Source organism: Primulina tabacum, chromosome 6 (genome assembly GCF_025594145.1).
Source record: "Primulina tabacum isolate GXHZ01 chromosome 6, ASM2559414v2, whole genome shotgun sequence".
In the NCBI taxonomy this organism is placed as follows: Eukaryota; Viridiplantae; Streptophyta; class Magnoliopsida; order Lamiales; family Gesneriaceae; genus Primulina; species Primulina tabacum.
In genome coordinates, this window is record NC_134555.1 from 15,855,899 (window position 1) to 15,871,200 (window position 15,302).

The 15,302-nt window shown below is 34.9% G+C and overlaps 1 pseudogene; it reads right to left on the reverse strand.

Moving 5' to 3' along the window:
• The window catches only part of LOC142548314 (uncharacterized), a 39,738-nt pseudogene extending 26,621 nt beyond the window's left edge, over positions 1 to 13,117 (reverse strand).
• Positions 13,118 to 15,302: the final 2,185 nt, after the last annotated feature.

The following is a 15,302-nucleotide window of genomic DNA, read 5'->3' on the forward strand; positions in this document are numbered from 1 at the left end:
TATAAAATCCAGCATGCCCCAAAAATGAACGAATTTCTTTAATGGTTTTTGGAGAGGGTAAATTGGCAATGATATCAACTTTTACTTTATCAACTTCAATTCCATGAGATGACACGACATGTCCCAAAACAATTCCAGAAGTAATCATGTAATGACATTTTTCCCAATTTAAAATAAGAACTTTTTCCTCGCATCTTTTTAAACCTTTTTCCAAATTTTCAAGACAATTATCAAATGTATTCCCAAAGACAGTTAAATCATCCATGAAAATTTCAAACAATTTTCAACCATGTCGCAAAAAATGCTTAGCATACATCTTTGAAATGTTGCTGGGGCATTGGATAATCCAAATGGCATTCTTCTAAATGCAAATGTTCCGAAAGGACATGTGAATGTAGTTTTATCTTTATCTTCGAGTGCAATGGAAATTTGATAATAACCTGAATATCTATCAAGAAAATAGTAGTATGGATGACCTGCTACTCTTTCTAAAATTTGATCCAAAAATGGTAATGAAAAATGATCTTTTCTAGTGGCGTCATTTAATTTTCTATAATCAATACACATCCGCCAACTAGATGGGACTCGACTTGTTAACAATTCACCTTTTTCATTTTTTATCACTGTGATGCCAGATTTTTTTGGAACTACTTGTGTTGGGCTTACCCACTTACTATCAGAAATAGGGTAGATAATCCCAACATCAAGTAGTTTGAGAACTTCAGTTTTCACAACATCTTTCATGTGTGGATTTAATCTCCTTTGTGGTTGTTGAGATGTTTTAGCATTTTCTTCTAAATGAATTTTGTGTGTGCAAATTAGTGGATTAATGCCCTTGAGATCTTTTAGTGTCCAACCAATTGCATTTTTATGTCTTTTAAGCATATCAGCTAATTTACCTTCTTGATCACTTTCTAGTTTGGAAGAAATTACCACCGGATATGTTTCATCTTCTCCAAGAAATGCATACTTCAATTCTTCTGGCAAGGCTTTTAACTCCAATATGGGTGGTTCGTCTTTGTTCTCATATTTTGCATCAAATTCTTTCTCTGATCCTGGTAACGAGTGATACATGATAAAATCATCAAGATCAATTTCAATATTTTCTTTAACAGTTTCAACTGAACAAATATCTAATTGATCACGAGTACTCCCTTCTTGAATGTTTTCTTCCACAAGAGTTTCAATAAGATTTTCATCTTCACTTTCATCTCCTTTGTCATGTGGTTACTTACAAAGATTAAAAACATTGAGCTCCAAGGTCATGTTACCAAATGACAACTTCATTATTCCATTCCTGCAATTTATAAGAGCATTAGAAGTTGTTAAAAATGGACGACCCAGAATTACAGGAATTGCATTACAAGCTTCGATAGGTTGTGTATCTAAAACTATGAAATCGACATGATATACAAAGTTATCAACTTGGACCAATACGTCTTCTACCATACCTCTTGGCACTTTAACAGATCTATCGGCAAGTAAAAGTGTTACCGAAGTAGATTTTAACTCGCCTAGATTGAGTTCTTGATAAACTGAATATGGAAGTAAATTCACACTAGCTCAAAGAACAAGCAAGGCTTTCTTCATCTTTCGTTCTCCAATAATACATGAAATAGTAGGACAACCGGGGTCTTTGTATTTCGAAGTATTATTATTTTGAATGATTGCACTTACTTGTTCGGCTAAAAATGATTTCTTTTTCACATTCAATTTTCTTTCATAGTGCACAAGTCTTTCAAAAATTTGGCATATGATGGTACCTGTTTTATTGAATCTAATAAAGGAATATTAAATTTTACTTGTTTAAAAACATCATATATATCAATATTCAAATTTGATTTTTTTGTATTTTTCAATGCATGAGGGAATGGTGGTGACACTGTCTGTTGAACCTCCTCTTCGCAAGTTATGGGTTCCACTTCCTTACCCTTTGGAGTTGATTTATCATCATCTTCACAAGGTTCAAGAATGGATTTTTCCACAACCTTACCACTTCGAAGGGTAATAACAGATTTTACCTGATCCATCGGTTGAGTTCCAGAAGTTCCAGTTTGTGAATGATGATCCTTGGGATTAGGCAGAGGTTGTGAAGGAAATTTACCTTTTTCATGAACATTAAGTGCAGATGCAAATTTAGCAAGAGTATCTTTCAAATCTGTCATGGTTTGAGCAGTTTGAGTATTGATAAATTCTTGCTTTGCAATGAAAGAATTCAATGTATCTTCCAAATTTCTTTTAGGTGGAGGAACATAAGGTGCATAATTTTGAAAATTTTGTTGATTTTGGAAATTTGATTGTGAAAATTGTGCAGCATTATCATTCCTCCAACTAAAATTTGGATGATTTCGCCAACCCGGATTGTAATTTTGAGAAAAAGGTTCAAAATTTGGCCTTTTAAAATTGTTCAAAACATTGGCTTGTTCATGGAGACATTCTTTAAAAGAGGGCAACATGGGACAATCTTTTGTAAAATGATCACTTGTATCACAGATGTGACACACAATTTCTTGAACAGATTTTAATTGACCATTCTTTTTCAATTCAAGTGCCTCAACTTTTCTTGCCAAAGAGGTAAATCTAGCTTGAAGATCATGTTCATCTTTGAGAGTGTACATACCTCCACCAGATGTAGGAGATTGAATCTTGTTTGATGGTTCGATTGTACCTATAGTGTCCCAATTTTGAGCATTTTCAGCTAATGAATCGAGATACTCAATTGCCTCGTTTGGATCTTTATCTTCAAATGTTCCATTACACATAAATTCAACCATTTGCCTATCTTTAGGTGTTAAGCCTTCATAAAATTGAGAAACAACTCTCCAAATTTCAAAACCATGATGTGGACAAAGATTAAGCAATTCTTTGTATCTATCCCAATACTGATAAAAAGTTTCTCCTTATTTTTGAGTGAAAGTGATGATTTGCCTTTCGAAAGAATTTGTTCTATGAGATGGAAAAAACTTTTTCAAAAATTGTTGTTGCAATTCATCCCAAGTTCGAATGGATCCCGATCTAAGATTTTGTAGCCAAGTTTTAGCTTTATCTTTTAAAGAAAAAGGAAAAAGCTTAAGTCGAATGGTGTTCGTGCTACAATTTAGATCATTATATGTGTTGCACACTTCTTCAAACTCTCATAAATGCATGTATGGATTTTCAGAATCTAAGCCATGAAAATTGGGTAAAAGTTGGATAATACCAGGCTTAAAATTGAAATGAGATGCATCAGGGGGAAAAACTAGACATGAAGGTGCACTAGAACGTGTAGGATTCATGTGATCTCTAAGTGTTCTTCGTCTATCATGATCATGTTGAGATTGAATTTCATCTTCATTTTCTTTGATGGGTTCTTCCGCCATGTTTTGTAAAAATAAAGGGTTATTTCGAATGAGTCGACCACTAAGTGTACGTGACCAAATGCTCATGCAAATGCAAATCCAAAAGAATAAAAACACACAAAAGCAATAAAAATTTAAATAAAGAAAAATAAACTATAAACAAAATTAAATAGACTTGAAATTAAATTATACTTCCCAGGCAACGGCGCCAAAAACTTGTTGCGACTTTGATTGTTGTACTCCCAAGAGCAGGTTGTCCACAAGTAGTATAATTTGATGAGTTCGAATATCGTATCCACGAGGAATCTAAGGTAATTACAAGTCCACTACAATATCTTTTTATTTATTTTTTCTTTTAGTTGTTTGAATCTTTAATTGTTCAAATTTAATTTAAGTAGTTGAGATTAAAGGATCCATTCTGGGTATTTTAATAAAGTTAACATTAACGAAAATTATTGAAATCCACTTAATAAAATGGTTCCAATATATTAAATAATCATATTTATATTATGTCATATATTATTATCTTATAATTATATAATATATACCAAAACTTATAAATGTTGTCAAGTATTTATTGTGCTTATATATTTGTAAACACTAAATCAAGGTTCCCACTTTAAATGGTTGGTAAAACCAAACAAATATTTAAATGGTACCAATAAATTAATACTATGATATATTCATATATAATAAATCAAGGAATCCAATTTAAATGGTTGTTAAAACCAAACTAACATTTAAATGGTTCCAAAAATTTAATATTATAATATATTTATATATAATAAATCAAGGCATCTACTTTAAATGGTTGGTAATACTAAAATAACATTTAAATGGTTCCAAGAATTTAGTGTAACATATAGCAACAATAAATCAAAACTCTCACTTATAAGTAGGGTATAAAAATGCTTAAAGAAATAAATATAACATAAACAATAAATAATGATTAAATAATATAAAACATAGATTCTTACCTTTTAGTAACCTTATTATCATGCCAAGAGTTTCACCTTTTCATCTCAACTTTAGGAAGTTAGCTATTCATTATTCAAAGTGTAAAACTTTGAATATGAAATTAACATGCTAATTATATTTAAATGAAGAAACAAAGAAAAAATATAGAGAGAAATATTATGAACTAAAAGGTTTGTTCATAGAATGAGGGATATCCCAATACATTACAATTCACCCCTATTTATAGCCAAATTTGGGGAGACAACCACAAATAAAATATTATTTTTTTACACAAAAGTCTTTATTGGTGTTCCAAGATATTATATTATATTACACATCACTTTTGAAAATCTTCTTCTCCGAATTTGCTTCTTCACATAAAAAGAAACATGTGGATAATTGAGTTGTCTAGTTGTGGTATTTTTTTCAAACCATTTGACTAAGTAATTTGAGAGATATGGTCAAAATACTAGAGCATGGTAAAACTGCCACTCCTTTGGTAACTTTATTTGTTGCTTAATTTGATCCCAATTGTGAGAGGATTTTTATCTCATTCTTGCCACCAATATTGTAGATATTAACATCAACTTTCTACAGGTCCAAGAATCATCTTAATCTCATTTGCAACGCCAAGTTTATTCTTGTTTTATCGAACCTGTAAAAAAAATAGTAAAAACTTGTAATTACACAACAACTTATATTTTATACAATTTATTATAAAACATATAATATTTAAACATTTAATAAAACAAAAACTATATATTTATATTATAAAACATTTAATTAATGTACAATTTTTATGTTTATCATTTTGTACAACATATGTTCAGATCAACTAGTGTTCAACAACTACATCAAGTGTTGAAAATCAAATCTACTTCTAAGTCCGGATCTCCACGCTAATCTTGATCTCTCATCCTCTTCTCGACCCTGATCCTGTCCCACCTGTTGTCATACACACATACAAACACAACAACAGCCGGATAACTCCGGTGAAAAATATATTCCAAGTATAAACAAAGTATACATGCAATCATATAACAGATATAAAAGCATGAAACAGTTATCAATAACATGTATCATAATCTAAAAGACATGAATCGATATAAAATTGTAAATCAAACTCTTGACTCATAATCTCTGACTCGACTCTTTCCTAATCTAGGGATCCCGGTCGAACCCAGACTTTGGCATTCTGTATCGAATCTCAGCGATAGAAGTCGATCTACTCCTAAGCAACATCGATACACCAAAAGTCTAGTGCTTTTGCGGTTCTGCCAAAGACTTGGCACCTCAGCCAATGACTAGGCACATCAGCCCATGACTCAATACATTCTATGCTATAAATCAATAGACTAAGCATATCAATCTCATGAATTGCAAACATCAATGCAATAAAATAAAGTATGTGGTTTTGGGAAACTCAAGTCGGATCTAACTCGAGTCGTATCTTCCCGGTTCAACATTGATTTATACCTTTCTCTTGTCGATTTGACGAAGTCGAAGTCTCGAATTCGAAGACTGTCAATACTCAATCTGGACAATGACAATATTGATGAGTACAATATCAATATACAACCCAATCGTTACAGGATATAATCAGAACTCAATCTAATTATGTTTCAACGGCATAACTGCACAATCTCGATATACCCAGCAATACAAATATCAACATATATCAATCTCAACCACTCATAATCGATAACAAACTCAATCTGATATCAAATCTGTATAATATCAATCAAATCAAATCTGAAAAATTATAACAATTTCAAACGGTATCCGTTCTTCAATCTGATTTCGATTATACAATGATAACAATCTCAGCAACAGATAATATAAATCATATCAGGATTTTCTCCGTATCATATTTTCAAATCATATTAGAAAGTAATAAAACTTACGTCCTTCTGAAGCCTTTGTCGATAGAAACACGGTACTGAACTTGGATTGAAAATCGGACGGGCGGATTTTTCACAAATCACAATTCTACCACATGAAAAGCTGAAGACTTTTGATGGCTTCCTCGGTTCTTTCTTTGGAGTTCTGATGGAAATGAAGGCTTGATATATATATCCTGCATGCCAAAGACATGTGGCTTATTCTTCAATCTGCACGTCTCGCGCATATGCGCGACCTCCCCCGGCCCCCCGGCGCATATGCGCGAGACACTCTGTCTCGGCATTCTTCATTGCAACTGCTCGCGCATAAGCGTGCCCTCTTCTCGCGCATATGCGCGAGGTTCTCTTCCATGCTCCCGCATATGCGCGCATCCTGTCGCGCATATGCGCGATGATCTCTGCCTGCCTCGCGCTTATGCGCCCTGCTTGGTCGCGCATATGCGCGAGGGGTTCAGTCCTCGCACATAACATGTCTTCTTTTGTCTTCCCCAGTCTGATCTTTTTCGTCTATAATCACATCAATTATCAATTACTCATTTCAGATTACAATAATAAAATCTCGGGCATTACAATTCTCCCCCTCTAAAATCTGATTTCGTCCTCAAAATCATAAGCAATCAAATCAGATAGCAAATCAGATACAATAAGAAATGGAGAATAGAAGCTAAACAGTAAACTTACATCAATGAAATAACTCTGAGAATTTATGTCTCATATCTGATTCAGTCTCTCAGGTAGCTTCTTCAATGCCATGACGACTCTACTGAACTTTCACAAGCGGAATAGTCTTCGTTCTGAGTTGTTTTTCTTTATGATCAAGAATCTGAATCGGCTTCTCAAAATAACTCAGAGTCTCATCAAGTTCTGCCTCGTCTGGCTGAAGAATATGAGATGCATCAGGAAGATACTTCCGCAATAAAGATACATGAAAGACATCATGTATTCGAAATAGAGACGGAGGTAAAGCGAGTCGATAGGCACGATCTCCTATCTTCTCGAGAATCTCGTATGGACCGATATAACGTGGAGACAACTTTCCTTTCTTGCCAAATCTGACAACACCTCTGAAAGGAGAAATCTTCAGAAATACTCTGTCTCCTGCCTCAAACACTAGAGGTCGACGTCGAATATTCGCATATTTGGCCTGTCTGTCTTGAGCTGTTCTCATTTTCTGACGAATCAGCTTCACTTTCTCTGTCATATCTCAAATCATATCAGACCCAATCTCAAGTACCTCGGAGATATCATCCCAATACAGAGGGGATCTGCACTTTTTGCCGTACAACGCTTTAAATGGAGCCATCTCTATACTCGTCTGATAGCTGTTGTTGTACAAAAATTCAAAAAGAGGCAAAGATTCTTGCCAACTAGTGCCAAAATCTAGCACTACAGCTCTAAGCATATCCTCCAATGTCTGGATAGTCCGCTCTGATTGTCCGTCAGTCTGAAGATGATATGCGGTACTCAGATGTAACTTCGTACCTAGAGCTTGCTGCAAACTGTGCCAAAAGTGCGAAGTAAACCGAGGATCACGGTCTGATACAATCGACTTTGGTACTCCATGCAATCTGACCACTTCTCTGACATAAATCTTTGCCATCTGGTCATGTCTGTACGTCATCTTGTACGAAATAAAGCATGATGATTTGGTCAATCTGTCAATCACAACCCAAATCGCATCACAACCTCGAGAGGATCGTGGTAGCTTCGTCACAAAATCCATAGTAATGTGATCCCATTTCCATTCAGGAATAGACAAGCTGTGCAACAAACCTCCTGGTTTCTTTCTTTCTGCTTTCACCTGTTGGCAATTCAGACATTTTGACACAAACTCTGCAATATCTGCTTTCATCTGTTTCCATCAAAACTGTCTTTTCAAATCATTATACATCTTTCTGCCACAAGGACGAATACTAAATCGACTACTGTGCGCTTCTGACAATATCTGTCGTTTCAAATCTTAAACATCTGGTACAACAAGACGATTATTCACATACAACACATCATTATGAACCTGATATTCTGATCGATGCCCTGCTCTGACCATCGAAATCGAGTTCTGAACATTCTGATCAACCCTCTGTGTTTCTTTGATTCTCAAAATCAATTCTGGTTCGACTTGAATAGTATACAATCTCAACGGTCTATAATCTGTTTCAAATGCTAATCCAGAAAAACAACAATCTTTAATCAAATTCGAAACACCAATAGTCGATAAGGATAAAGAACATGTAATATTTCTAAGAAGCATGTACAACTTTTAAAATAACATTTTTGAATGTGAAAATTTATACTTGGGCATAGCTTTTATGGGTCCTTTCCGAGTTCTTTTTCAACAAATATATATTTATTGTGAATTATGTATCAAATTGGGTGGAGACAGCATACTAATGATGTTAGGGTTGTGGTGAGATTTTTTTTAAAAGCACATTTTTATTCGATTTGGCACCTCTCAAGCAATCATTACTTAAGGTGACACACATTTTTGCAATAAACAATTTGAAAACCTTCTGAGCGAATATGACAAGCTATTGAACTTGAACACCATGCATATTGGTCAATAAAATTTCTAAAGTTTGATTTTCATTGTGCAGGTAAGAAGAGGTTGTTGTAACATAATGTGATGGAGGAATTTAGGAATCAAGCATATGAGAATGCTAAGATCTACGAGGAGAAAACACAAAAAACGGCTTGATGCTTGTATCCATAAAAAGGGAATTTGTTGAGGAAGACATGTGTGACATCAAATATTGTACCACTATTTATCTTGGCCATTAAAGTGAATTGGGTGAGAAGTCTAGTTTGAGACTATAAATCAAGAACTATTTGAGTCTTTTAAGCCTACCTTTTTATATGTTAATCCTTAGTGTTAATGTTGAGCCTAATTTAAAAAAGAATGATGTATGCATTACGTACTTTTAGACCTCCATTCGAATTTTTTTTTAAAAAAAACTGATTATACTTAACTTGATGAACATAAATTAAATTTTTTATCCAAACCTTAAAGGAGTATAATAGAGTTCATTGATGCACATAATATTGTTATATCTTGCTGAGATTTTTTGAAAAAAACTGATGAATGAGATGAATAAGAAAAGGATGGAAATAAAAATGTTCCAAATGGCTGGCATAAGAAAAAATTGAAAATCATTGTGAATTAAAAGAAAAAAAATCTGAACCAAGGATGGAAAAAAGTGAAGATGAGAAAAACTCAAGAAGTGCAAAAGTTTATTATTTGATGTTATGATCTATTCTTTTTTATTACCCTATCCTTTTTTTTGAAGCCAACACTCGAGCCTTATAAAGACATATTGATCTAAATTTGGTAAGTAACTACATTATTGGAGAATTGTCTGAAAAATAGGCTTATGGAGTACTTGTAGATGATCTTGGTGGTTATTGGCTTGCATTGTTTGGTCTATAAAGTGTGCATGAGACTTGAGATTGACAATAGCTCGCGCACGTTATGACTTTGTGATGTGTTTCTTGATTTTGGATAGATCATGTCTTGTATAATCTTTTGAAGATTTCATGTTTGTATGTGAGCGAGATTTTTGAGACAATAATTAGTGTACAAACTAATTCACTATATTATAAAATTTGAACTTATCTTATTTTATTTTAAAAATTTCTCGAGGATGATCGAATGCTAATTTTGAGGGGTTGATAAGTTTGTATTTTGAGAAGGTATATTTGATTTAATCGATAGTAAGTTGTTATATTTTGATGGTTAAATTGATGTCTATAGTTCATAATAATGTGTTTTGATGATGTTTGGGTGAAATCGAGCAAGTGGAGTTGAAATTTTGGAAAAATGAAAGTATCCTCATAGTTTTGGTTCATTGGCGTCATTCGACGACATCTTTGTTAGAGTAGATGCCCTGCAAGCCAACGGTTGGCTAGGGAATTTATTGACTCAAGTGAAATAAACAATCTTTATTTTAATATAATTTAACTTTTTATGGTCTTCGTTATACTTTATCTGTATACCCATGCAATCAGCATAGATAAAGTCCTTGATTATGCTTTAATACAAATGAATCGTAATTCGATGTTGAAACTCATTTGTAAACACTGCATATTCTAAATTCGTTCCTAGTCGATTCAGCCGCCTAAATCAGGGATAAAGGCCGCTTGAGCTCGAGACTGGCATCTGTGATGTTGTGTACTGCGTTTCTTGGTAAGGGCATAGAGATGTCAAAACATACAGATGGATAGTCATATGATGATTATACCGAACAACCCTCCCTCGGACTTTTCAAGTGGTTATCATTCATCGAGAAGATAAGTCCGTGGTTATGATTGTACACCATTAGTCCTTACGACCCGGGACAACACTGAGGCTCTATATGCTAGGGCTGTGCTTTGACTCGTTTACCGGCTCCATGAGAGTCATCAGGTGGCGAGGTTGGGTATAGTTGCGACACATATAGGAGCCAGTGCATTGTAGTCGGGGATTCACCGCTCACCTGCGGGTGTGGATATCCTATGTGATCTAATGAAATAATAGTGCATGGAATCTCTGGCCAGAGTATAAGATGTACGTTGGAGAAGGAGTTCTCCAATAGTACACGCGATGCCACTATTATAGTTATCACATAGTTATCGAATTAATATGCAACCCTCGATGAACCAATGGTTGCAGATTCGATCGGGATATTTGAGATGAAGGGACCGTACTGTACGTTAATAAAAATCGACTGGTTCTTGCAGGTACTATCAGTGATACCTAGGGGATCATGGGGCGATGCTACTAGACGCTCTTACCATGATCCGATGGGTGCAATCAGAAATGAGTTCTGACATTCTTGATCAAGGTGTTGATGAAAAGAATGGGGCTAACTAGGGTAAGCCCGAATAAGAATAAATATTATTCTGAATCACAAAGAGTTGTGAACCCACGGCTAGCTGTATCCCTAAACCATTGAGGGTCACACAAGCACTGGGTCGTTTGTTCCCGTTGAGAGAATAAATTCAAGGAGTTGAATTTATATTATGATATAGTAAATTCAAGGAGTTGAATTTATGATAATTAAATTTTGAGAAAATAAATTCAAGGAGTTCAATTTATGATATAGTAAATTCAAGAAGTTGAATTTATGAAATTTGGAGAGAATAAATTCAAGGAGTTGAATTTATAAAATTTGATAATTTAATTTATTAAATTCAAAAGTTGGGTTTATTAAATATTAAATTTTGTAGGTGATAAAATTCAAGGAGTTGAATTTATAATTTTAATAATAAATTCAAATGTTGAATTTATAATGAATTTAATTTATTAAACTCAAAAGTTGAGTTTATTAAATATTAAATTAAATATGATGGGAGATATGTTTAATGGGCTTGTAGGAGTACAAGTCCAACATATTAAATGATTAAAGTTCTTAATGGACTTTAATATAATTAATTAAACTAGTTTGACTAGTCCATTTAATTAACAAAGCCCATTGGATTTAATTAAGGAACCTAAATCCATAATTATGGAAATTAGGTTAAAGGCTCTTGTCTTTTATATATAGATAAAAAAAAGGATAGCCACCACCCATTCTTCCAAGGTGACTCACGAGAGTTGCATTCAAATTCTCCAAAAATTTTGACCACTTTTCAAGTGAAAAGAGATTTTGAGACATCTCTCAAATTTTCAATCTCCAACGTAAAAACTTCTTCTAATTTTCTAGTGCGAATTAGAGGAATAACAAATCATCTAGTCGTGGACCTGATTAGAAGAAAGGAGTTCTTGAAGAAAGTTCGTAGGGATTCATCAAGAGCTAATCCGTTTATACCGGATTAGTTGGAGCCACGTGATTAATTCACAAATGTATAATTTTTCTGACATCCTATGAATGTTTATGATAAAATCATACGAGCGCCCAAACAAATCATATTTTGATTGTCAAAATAAATAAAATTTTAAAACTTTCGCTGCGTTTGGGTGCGTAGAAAACCAGATCCAACAATCTTGACGTGAGGAAAGAAAAGATAAAAGATGCCAATTGTTAATGAAAAAGGCCTTGTACATCAAGTGAATAGAGCTGAGTTCACGTGAGAAACATGGTTTGAACAAGGAAGAGAAACTTCTTCTTATCATTATGTCCCGATTGGCCATCTTTACTTTCGTTCTCCATCTCCACATTTTCTATGTCAGCGGCTCCTGTGGTGAACTCACGACCAAAAAGAAATTGAGAGGCATCTTTTGGAATACCAGACTGGATCGGTGGAGGAGAAAGAATATAAGATTCTTCAGCATTTGACTGAGGAAGTGGGGACTTCAGATATTCTTCTTCAAAGATTGTCTCAGGAGATTGAATCTTTGGACCAGTATCTTCATTAGTGTCCATGTGAGAGGTCGAAGTTCGTCATAGACTTTATCATATTATCTAGATTAGCAGCAGAGAGAGGACCTATTTCAAGATTATTTGAGATATGATAAGAGAAAAATACCTTGAGCTGGGGTTGCACATCGGTTGGATTGGTGTCAGCGGTAGAAAATGGCTCTTCGATCACCAGTTGCTCAGCATCTGTCGATGGTCCGATGTCTTCATGCGACCGGTTAAGGCCAATAATATTTTGGGAAAATATTTCATACCATTTTTCTCTCTTTTCTTCCTCTCCATCTTCTTCCTACGTGCACAACACATTAAAAATGGCAAAAGCCTCTTTGGTGTTAACCTCAAAAGTTTTGGCCAGAGGTTGCTCGGGCATCTTGAACTCCCTTCTCTTGGCCTGAATCTTGGATGCGATGGTTAGAGCATAAAACTCTAATTGAAAGATGACTGTATAATCATCGGGAGCGGTGCATCTTTGTTGATCAAAGTTGTTCTTCCTTTTAGCGATGATCAGTCACAGAAGGCTTTCCTTCATCAAGAATTCAATAAAGGGCGGCCGGCCAGGAGATACCTCATTATCATCTGTCTCGGACATTCCAGGATGCGACCTTCAAGAGTGGCCACCTGCTCAAGAGAATGTTCATGAAGGATGGTCCGGAAGTGGATGGAGGTGCGATATTCATACCACCTATCATATTGATTCATCCTTCGGGGAAAAGCCTTCATCACCCGTATGGACGACTGTAGGATGCTTTGTTTTCGTTTGCATCTTCACTTTGCCTTTGTCCTTGGGGTCCACCTGTGGACCAACATAAATGGTGGAAGTATCATCATCTTCAAAGATGCAAATGCCAGTCACCGTCGAATAGGCTGGATCTCTAGGACTGGCTCTGCTTGAGCTACTATAGAAAAGACTTCACGAGCTTTGTCTTCTCAACTTTGGCTGCTTATCATCCTCAAGCTGCTTTGGGTCCTCAGCATCCGATAAATTTGGATGCAAAGGTTGGATTCTTAGCAAAAACTTGATTAAGTGGAACATCCTTAGAGTTGTCCTCATCATCAGTCTAAATGTTGACCATCTTCCTCTTCATTGGTGCTCTAGCCGGTGCCTTTTTCTTCTTTCGAGACTCTTGATCAGAACCTTTCTCCACCTTGACCTGCTTCAAATCAGTGGCGGCGGAAGTGTTCTTCTTCAGAAATTCAGTAACAGACGCATCATTGAGCCATTTCTTTAGGTGAAATTGCTCAGGAATTCCAAATTTGGCATTCAACAAGACAAACAGATAACAGATCTGTAGTGCGAACCCTTCCGAGTGACCCTTCCCTTTGATCATTTTACAGAGGGTGCAAAATAGTATGCAAGACTAGTTGACACCGATCTTAGAAGAAATCACTCCCATGTAGTTGAATTTTTCATGGGTGGTCTTATCGTATGCTCTAGGTTTGACCAATAAAGCATTGGCCATAATATTGGCCAGCAATCGGTACTGCACCTTCAAGCTTTGTTTCTCATCGGGAATGAAATACACTGCATGGAAAGAAAAGTCAGTGCTCCAGATATCAGCATTCCATTCGTCAATATCTAGTACTTTTATCAAACTGGTGGTAGGAAATTCTAGTGAATCGTAAAAAATTATTGGGAGATTATGTATTTGGTTCCTCCGACATTTCAGTTGATGTTGATGTGCTCAGTCCTGGTGGATGCAAAGAACTGCTTGACAGCGGTGAGGTTGAAGAATGAGTCGCACGTGCCAGAATTTTAAAAAAAATTAAAAAAATATTGTTCATAAGTTACTATTCAAGCGCTGAGTTACTATTCAAGCGCTGCCTAGAATAGTAACGCCTATGCACTGGAGCTATAGCAAAAAATAATATGAAGGCACGCTTTCACCTCCACAAATGATTTTCCTCCTGCTTCACGCAAACCCTCATCTATCTCCTCTCCATCATCGAAATTTTTTTCCTCACTTTATGGAAGATTTGCCCAAGAAAATTATGAAATAAAGGTAGAATTCTTATAATTTCATCACGGGCTTCAAGATAATGTAAGTATTTCCCATTTTAATTCAAGTTCGGAAATGGGTTGAAATTTAGAATTGATATTTGAGTTGATATTGAGATATTAAGATGTTGAAGATGTTGTACTTGAATTGGTTTGAATTTAAAAGGGATATGAGCATGGTTTCTTTTTCAATGCATAAGCAGTTTTACACCATCTGTATTTCGCTTTTGATGTCAGGGTTTTCATTAAACTTGTATATGATTGAGTTAGCTTTGATTTGGTTCTTGAAACACTCAATTCTAGGAATAAATGAAAGAGATATGTGATTTGTAGTAAAACTGGTCTGGAAATCAAAGTTAGTGCAGATTTGTGTACATGCCTTTTGTTTATTCAAATTCTGGGATTTATTGTTTGGGATTCTGAATCTGATGTTTGAATTAAAGCTATAGAAAATTTTCTTGGCTTCGAAATGATACAAAATTGGCATGATTCCATTGGATATTGAGAAAGTTATGCTCAAAATACTAAAACGTGCCAGAAATGCAATGACGCAGAATTCGTGGAAATTATGTTGTATGTTTCAGATTATGAACGACTGGATAAATGACTTTATTCGACAAAACTTTGTGAAGATTAATTTTTGGCTTTGAGTTTTCGTGCATATCCAATTTGCAGGTCTTGATTTGAAGCAGTATTTAATTAATTATGAATTTTGTACAGAAACTGCTCTGTTTTGATAAATGATCTGAGTTCTTGACTTATAGTAGACTTCAGGGGT